We start from the raw sequence: 9,276 nt of genomic DNA on the forward strand, positions 1-9,276 counted from the left end.
TCATTTTTTTTATTTTTATTTTTTAAAGTATGCTTTATTTGTTTATGGGGGTGATTGCTGCACTTCAAGTGCCCTCTGTTTATTTACCGTTTTTCGTTGCGTAAGTTTTAAGAAGGAAAAAAGTCAGTTATACCGTTTGATCATTAATATTTTTATGACCAAATGATTTTGACCGTTAGTTATAAATCACTTTCAAGACCTTTGGATTCTCTTGAGATTTAGAAAAATAAAAAATAAAAAAATACCTCACGTCACACGTCTATATAGAGTTCACAAAATATTTTTTTTTATTATCACTTCTTTTGCTTTTCTTTTTTTTTGACATGTCCACACAAGAGGCGGATGGGAGATTCGAACTGGTGACCTCCGCTTCATGAGGCGTGGTCCCCAGCCGATTGAATTACCCCTTGGGGACATCACTTCTTTTGCTTTAAATGTTTTGTTTTGTCACGCCCTCGTTTTGGGATATAAGGGGAAACGCGAACTTGAGCTTAAAAAAAATACATTTACATAAAGCACGCCTCTAATAGATATAGATCTTAACCATCTATTTTATTTATATGTACATAAGAGTTGCTCTTTACAAAGCTATAAATTCCAAAAGGGAAACATACTATACAATATAAAGATTACATCAGTTCGCCAACGTTCTATTACCCTTAGCGAGGTCTATGCCATTACCAAAAAGTGACTCTAGCTTATTGTATCCTGAAAAGGTTGTAGGGGTAAGGGGTGAGTTTGAAAACTCAGTAAGTAACACAACAGAACATATGGGTGTAAAAAAATCATAGTTTGGTATTTTAGAATTTTCAAGAATCCACATATAGAAATATCAGCATCAATAAGAAATGTGCATATGTAATTATCATTCATAATGTGTAAGTTTTGTCTACCACTGGCCCACTTCCGCATTTTAACCATGAGCGGTGCACATTGGGCTCGTCCAAAGGACCGATCCTGAAGGACCCATAGGCTCATCCTGTCGTCACAAGGGAGAGCTGCCGGGTTAGGAAGCTCCCTAGGTGAGAACCCCTCGGCCGATAGCCCACACTTTTGGTGTGGTTGCCCCACTACCCATCATCATCACATCATAAGATCCAGATCACAGCATTATGATACCGTGGGACAAAACTTTCTGTGATGCACATAAAACAAATATTCAACATAATTTCATCATCTTGTTCATATAGTGCACATGTAACACATATATATTTTGAGAGTCATCATCATCCTCATTCTCATGGTGCACATGTATCATATACATATTTGAAAATCATAATTACATCATCATCTTCATTCATATGGTGCACACGTAACATATAATCATCAGCTTCATTCATCCATGTGATTCACAGGTAGCATATTCATTATTTCATACTTGAGATAATAGAACAAATAATATTTAAGTAAAAGAATCTTTTGAAAATTCCCGACGTTTTTCTTTTGAAAAGGTTTTATTTAAAATTTCGCCAAGATTTAAAGTTGTGTCCCCTTACCTGGCGATCTTGAGTGGATTCTTTGTTACATCTACCTAGAGTAGATCATAAAAATATTTAGAGGATACTTAATAGGATAATCCAACTTGGCACACATAAAACTTGTAAGAAAAACATAATGGAAACTTAGGCATATGAAACCTAAAAAAAATGTCATTCATTGCTCATAGTTTATCAGTTCTTACTACCACATTAGGAGCATAATGGTAATGTAGTAGTCATTCGGGCATGTAACCATTTTTGGCACAAAGAAGCAAGCTAATGATATTAAAAATGGGTTCAGCCCAATGATGTTCATTTAATAGCATAGGGAGATAAATTCTACATCTAAGTCTAATAATCCTCAAAATTTCTATTTGTATTTGAGATTCCTCCTCAATGATCTTTAGTTTATTAGACTAGAATAACTACACGACTTTAGTAACAAATTTCCAATGGGGCTTGAAATCTGTACATCTTTTTGTCATCATTAAGAGGCACAATTAACATACTCTGTAGAAGATTAAATTAACACCTCAAGGTACAAATTTTGAAGTAGGCACAAGAAATTAGTAGGGACCAAGAAATGCAGCATATATTGGCTAATTTAAAAGCAAATCAGTTGCTATACATATCAACCTTGACATGGCCCATAATCTCTCTTTTTTAATAAGGTCAGGAACTTATTGACAACCAGAATAAAATACCCTCTCATACTAAGTCATGTTTTAGTTTTGCTTTTTCTTAAATTTGTCAATACATTCAGTTATTACAAAAAAAAATTATAAAACACCATTCATTTTGTCATCAAAACAACCCATAAATTTCCTCGTGAGATCAACCAACATAGAATCCACAGAAATCAATACCCACACAGTGTCAATTTGGAAAAACCAAAGAAATCAACCCAAAAGAGATTCTACCAATCTTAGATACCTATGACAGATTTAAAATGGAGCTTTAATATTTCAACAAAATTCAGGACAAACCATATATCAATTTTCATCACTAAAACATAGAATAGTTGATATAATTCTCCCACACATCATCCAAAAATATCCAATCGGTTTACCTATAGAAACACTCCAGAATAATTTTCACAACCTAGATTGAAGACCAAAAACCCACTTTTCTCACCATTAGTACATATCTATTTCTCCAAAACCATTAAACTATCAAAGATAAACAAACCCAGAAATTAAATTCTCAAGAAGGTTCATACCCGGAAGCCTACCCATAGATTTTCTTCAAAACAATTCCAAAAATTATAAATCCCTAATTGTCTTCCTTTTTTTCTAACAAAAATTCTTCATAAAGCAAAAATTTTTCTCAATTAATCAACAACACTGTTATGAGCCTGCTTTTAATAATAAAAAGACAATTGTTGACACTTTAAGGGGTCAATTTCCTCCTGTTTAGCTTCTGAATCTTTCATGCCCGTTTCATTGATAAAGCTTGGTTTAAATACAGAAATTGAATAACTGAAATACAACCATAAACACACAATTCTAGATAACTACTATACACGATACTAGATAACTGCTAGAGTCCAACTGCTTCTGCAGTTGCTGTACACGATCTCCATGATCTGCTCGCACTAGACCAGTTGATCTCCTAGCATTCAGGCCTTCTACCCACGTCCTTCTTCTTAGTAGAAGCTGGTAATGGAGACGACAACGTTTAGGGAATACACATAATTTAAACATAAGTGGACATCCAGCTGTCCTAAACTCTCAGCAAGTTACATCCAGCTGTCCTAAACTCTCAACAAGTTAGTTGGTCTGCCCCCACGTGTACCCAAAATAAGTTCCAAGATGACACTTGCCTTAGGTTGTTTTCTTTAGATTAACTGAGACAGCCTCCCGGTGCTTGAACCGGTGGAGGTTTGTTGGGGTTTTTTCTTTTTTTCTGTTGTTTTTCTTGTTGCAAGCAGTGATTTTCAGGTGTTGGCCCGTGAAGAACGACGGGTGTTGGAGGGTTCCGGTGGAGTTTTGTTTAACGCTAGATCTGTCAGCCTCGATTGGTCTTTCTCCAACAGGAACTTGCCGAGTGCGGTGGTCGGCCTTTTCTGGTCAGATTTGGTTATCTTTTGAGGCCGTGCTGTTCGTCTCCGGTCGGTGTGACCTGCACGCGCCGGTGTTTCAGTTCTGTTTTTAGCGTGTGTGGGCCACAACTGCTCTCTCCGATCTCGGAAGGTGCCGATCTCTGCTTATGAAGGTCGTCTGTTGCGAGGGAGGTTCCCGGAGATGGTGCGTGTTTTACACGCGCCGTCTCCGGCAGGAGTTTCTTGCCGGTGTTGGCATTCTGAGTTTGCTGTTTGTGTTTTTTATGTATATTCCACCTTCGTACTCACAGTCTACCGTTCTGGTAGCTGCTTCAAATCAGGTGTTCCTGATTTTGTGGGCAGAGATTCATTATCTCTGTTCACTGCGACTGGCCTACGGCCTTTGATTTCTCGCCTTTGGGCGATGTTCCTAGTTATGTACCCCTTTGGGGATGTTTTCTGGAATGATATTGAAGAAGATGGTTCTGTGTTCAAAAAAAAAAAAAAAAAAAAACAAACACCCAACCGATTTCATCTCCAAACCAACCCAGATTTTTGTTTCCCATTACCCGAAACCCATTCTGCCTCTAAGGAAAAAAAATTCTCCATAAATAATACCCAAATCTAAACATTTACAAAAAAAAAAATCCAACAAAACCCATCTGAAAACCTGCAGAAAAATCAAACCCAATCAATTTAAAATCAATGTTTGAGAATTCTACTAACCTAAAACGGTTTCCTCTTGGTTTGGGTACTGAGAAAGTACCGAAAATCAGACTCCCCGCTGCCTTGCCGACTCCAAGCCGTGGCCTACCGGCCCAACATTCCCGTCCGCCCCAACCGATGGCTCACCCACCGGCTCTCTCTTTCTTCTCCCTCTTTCGGTCTCTCCCACATCTCTTCCTCTTGGTTGTGTTCTAAAAGAAAGGAAAAGAAGGAACTAGATAGGAGAAGCCGAGGCAGGGGAAGAAAAAGAAAATAAGAAATAGAAGTGGTCGTGCGTTGGCAAATTTCTCGAGACATGTGGGAAGGAGACTGAAAAATGGCAGATAGAAGATGAGCTGCTGCTACGTGTATAATGAGGTATTAAAATGTGGCTTTTCTTTCTTTTCTTCCTACCCTGCCACATAATCTCTCTTCTCCTCCTTTTTTCTTCCTCCTCTCGGTTCCACCCGACAACAGCAGCCCATTTTCCTCGGTTTCACGCATCCCTTCCCCCTCTCTTCCATTTTCTTCTCTTCTCCATACACCCACACACCGAGACATAGAGATTAAGACCGATCGAGAGAGGGAGAACGGGAACCCGTCGAACCAATGAACTCAAACCGTGACATAGGCCCGGTCTTGCAATTGTCCGGCCAGTGGTAGTGTGATTTTAGAGCTAGGTGGTCAGGCCACCGATAGAACGTGGTGGCAGCAGCTAGGCCGTGAACTTCGGCCCTGTTCTGGTGAGACATCTCTTCCTCTTCTTTGTTTTTGCTTGAATATTTCATGATTTTCGGTAGGACATCATTTGGGTATGATTTTAGGTTGGTTATTTTCCTAATTAGTAGTTGAATCTGAATGGGTTTTTGAGTTATGGATGGCCGAATGGTTTTAGGTTGGTTGGATTGATTTTTGGGTGGCCGATTTAGGGAATGAGTTTTAGTGATCTTTCTTTGGGTATTTCGTTTTGGAGAACTTTGATTTGGTGATTTTTGTTATGGAAAATACTGGACTGATTTGGAGGGATTTTATGGTGTTTATGGTTGAGTTGTGGCCTCGATAGGTACTGATTTTGGGGTTTCTTTCCTGTCATGGCCTTGTGTGCGTGAATTTGATTTGAAGTGTTGTGTTTGTGACTTGTGATTTCCTATTGTGAATTGGTCGAGTTGTATTTTGATGTTGATGTTGGTTTACATTTTGTTGTTAGAGATTGAATTTAATTATGTTGGATTATTGTTTTGGATTTGTGTCGAAGAGTTGATGCTAACTGAGAATGGAGATGGATTTTTAGGATTCTCGAAGCTTGGTTTAGTTCCCTTGTTTTCATGCTTCCTAATTGAGGGAAGATGTGAGTTTTAGAGGTGATTTTGGAAGGTCCCGATTGGGACTTTGTGGTGGATTTTCTGTTTAATGATATGGGAGTTGGTTTTGGGTTTAATTAGTTAAATGTTAATCTTGTGTTGATGGACTAGGATAAGAGGTTTGATGGTAGGGTTGTGCTTTTGAAGATATGTAAATTTGATGATGTTGGTTAGTGTTTGATTGTTAAAGATTGAGTTTAATGATGTGATTGATTTATTGGTGTTTTGGATCAGTTGATGATGATGAATTGGTAACATGGTTGCTAGGTTTATATATATGTGAGTTATATATATATTGTTAGGTTAGTAAATAATCAACAAGCCATTAAAAGGATTGGTGATAGGTGAATCTTGGCTTATTAGTAGATTGGGGATTGTAATGTTGATGATTGGTACTTTATGAATTATTAGGGGGCTGTTTTTTTTTTTTTTTTGAACACATTAGGGGGCTGTTTTGTTTAGCCAACCGGTTAGGAATAACTTTGGTTAGTTTTTATTAAGGTTGTTGGAATTAAGTGCAAGAGTGGTTGATGTATAAGTTTTAGTAAATGAGTTCACATTACAAATTATGATTGTGACTTGACCTAAGGAGTTGTAAAATTAGTACCTTGAATAAGGATACGGTTCTAAGATCTAAACTACCTATCGTGATTAGTAACGAATAGAAAATAAAGTATAGAGTATGACAACGCTTGTATTTAAGAATTAAGGACTAGATAATGTTACAAACCCAAGCCTATGGTTAATATCAAAAGAGGACAACGATTCTAATAGTATGTTAAAGAGCTATAGATTATTCAAATAACCATAAGTTTGTAAATACAAGCTAGTAAGCATATGAAAACATATATGTGGTATAAATCCATTAGGTAACAACTTAGTACCTAATCCACCTATCCATGTACACATAATATTTATGTGTATTAATGGATTAGGCTTAAGTGTTTTATGTGTATATGTGTATATGTATACATATACATGCATATGGCTTAAGTATAAATATTGTTAACTTAGTAAGTAAATGGCAATCTATAAAAATGGTTAGTAATGGTAGTGTAATGCAACAATAAAGAATGGGCTAATAAAATAATAAACACACATTAGTGTTAATAAACATGATATAATATAAACCTAAACCTAAATGTGAACTTAATAATAATTTAAGATTGTTAACTAGACTTAGAAGCGAGAAACATGACATGTGAGCACGCGGGTGGTTTTAGGGTCATAGAATGAGTCCCATAGCATAGTCTAACGTTGTAATGTTTGCAGGATAGTGTCCGGATTTGAGACTTCAATTGATTCTCCAATGTAGAGTCCAAGTGACTAGAATCCGAGGGGATATTCAAGTCAAGAGTCTAATGCAGCCAGGTGATATTTTACTCACTGAAAAACTATTATTTTTACATATTATAGAATTGCAAAATATATATGTTGTTTTACAAATTCGAACGAACTGTATGCTGAATATACCTGTTTTACTTGATTTGAGTACTTTAGAGTATGTTCAAATATATTAATGATGTTATGAAATGATGTATGAATGAAAGATTTAAATTATGCAAAGTAGAATGATAAAATTACATGTTGATTGGTTTAGCGAATTTGAAGAAGGCATGATTTGCAAAGAATAATAGTATATAGTTTGAATTGTAAAGTATAAAGCATGAGCATGAGCATGAGCATAAGAATGAAAGGAAAAGTAAGCCTCAAAGAATGAAAAGGAAGGAAAGTCTCAAAAGGAATGAAAGAACTATCATAAGCATGCATATCATTATTTAAATTGTGTAATGTTTTCATGATATAGAATATTGTAGTTTTTATGATAGACGTATTAGTATGCCTAAGAGTTTTAATGGAAAAAGAGCTTATGTATACTGTTATCGTCTAGTTACATGATTTAAGAACATTGAGCTTTGAAGTTCAAGAGTATTGTCATGGTTCGGTATGAGTAATACAGTGTCCTACGAGTAGGTAGATGAATTGTCATGGCACGTCAGTAGGAAGTGCTTGGATACCCAAGTTTTACTCTAGTAACCACATGAACAACTACGTGTTCGACATGAAGTTGTAATGCCCTAGGATCCCGTGTTAACCATGTTCGGAAAATGATAGTAAGCTTGTACTAAAGAGCGAGATGGCATGTTTTAAGCTTAGTGTGCTTGGTTTTGACGCTATTGGTTGCAATATCAGTGTGGCTTGGGAGTAGGTAAATGGATTGTCGTTACACATCAGTAAGAAGTGCTTGGATATCAGAGTCTTACTCTAGTAACCGCATGGACAACTATGTGCTTTGACATGAAGTTGTAATGCCCTGAGGCACAATGTTATCACAGTTAATAACGTTAGACCTATGTGCATTTGAGCTACCAACATAAAAGTATTATTGTAGGTGGGTTTATACGTGGTTGCTTCTATGCCAATGAAACTTCTACGTATGGGTCCAACTACATAGTATGTTTTAAATGTTTTCTCATTGTCGATGTTTGCTATATCAGCTATGGGGGTTTTTCAAACAAAATTTTATAAATTGGTAACTGTTATAGTGTACGCGAGACTAAAAAGAAAAGGTTGGTTCTTTGCGAAAACTCAGTTAGTTTAATATCATTGAGGTCTCGGTATTATGTACTTAGGCGGTGAACTCATCATTTCACCTATACGGATGTGGCAAACCCCCACAACCGTATAGATGATGTCTCTTGGCTGTAGGTACTCGGGTCATAGTTGATGGGGTCGTAGACGTGCATTTGGGATATTATGACCGGAGCTCGCCCCGATGGTCGTAATTGCAGGACCATGGGCGTCCTCAGTTTTATAGGTTTTGTTATGGCTTGTGACGCATGTGTCACTCGTTATTGCATAAAGCCATTTCTGTTATGTATTTATATTGAGGAAAGACTTAAACACATAGATGTTAAATGGTTCTTGTTGTTATTAATTTATGATAGACGTTTAAGATGTGATTTCCGCTATTGAGTTTATGTTTTCCGCTGCATAGTAGTTAGATGTTGTACTCTGATTTACCAGGTACATATTATGGAGTATGTACCATATGTTGGCTTTGCGACACATCGTCGTGCCACTGTGAGGATCCATTTGTATTTTAAGAGATTAATATTTATGAAATATTTTGTACAAAAAAAAATTGGGTCGTCACAGTTGTCCTTCATCCATTATTATTAAGGGGTTGTTCATTTAATTTTCGTATTTTAAAGTGTGTCATTAAGGAAAGAAGATGTTATAATTTAATCTTAGAAGGTTAAGTGTCAAGACACTACAAAAAAAAAAATGGCTTTTTGAGCCGTTTTAATTCATTGGAGCCATTTTAACGAGAACTGCTCTAATTAGAGCCAAGATTGAGATCACTCAATCGTACCGCGTTAAATATTTGGAAGGGCACAAAATCAACCTTTGAAAAAAAACATTTTTGCATGATTCTATAACATTGTAAGATCTTTCTTTGCTCTAATTTTATTTTATTGTTTTTCTATTTTACTATTAATTTTTTGGATTAATATTATACAGTATCAACAAAAAAAAAATTGCACCAACAAAATTAATTTTACAACATTTAACACTGGGTAAACAGCTAGCTGGAGGCCAGGAGCTTCTTCAGACGTAGTAACAATAAAAATAATTCAGAGTATGTTCTCATTAATACCATCATATGTAATCAAATAGTTTTATCCCT

At 36.2% G+C, this 9,276-nt stretch overlaps 1 long non-coding RNA gene across 1 annotated transcript; it reads right to left on the reverse strand.

Annotated features, from left to right (window-relative positions):
* Positions 1-533: 533 nt before the first annotated feature.
* Positions 534-4,528, reverse strand: LOC133868336 (uncharacterized). Its single transcript, XR_009900319.1, has 3 exons — positions 4,246-4,528; positions 1,497-1,531; positions 534-708 (listed from the first exon to the last, which is right to left on the reverse strand). It is a non-coding gene; the product is annotated as an uncharacterized LOC133868336 (long non-coding RNA).
* Positions 4,529-9,276: the final 4,748 nt, after the last annotated feature.

Source organism: Alnus glutinosa, chromosome 5 (assembly GCF_958979055.1).
Source record: "Alnus glutinosa chromosome 5, dhAlnGlut1.1, whole genome shotgun sequence".
In the NCBI taxonomy this organism is placed as follows: Eukaryota; Viridiplantae; Streptophyta; class Magnoliopsida; order Fagales; family Betulaceae; genus Alnus; species Alnus glutinosa.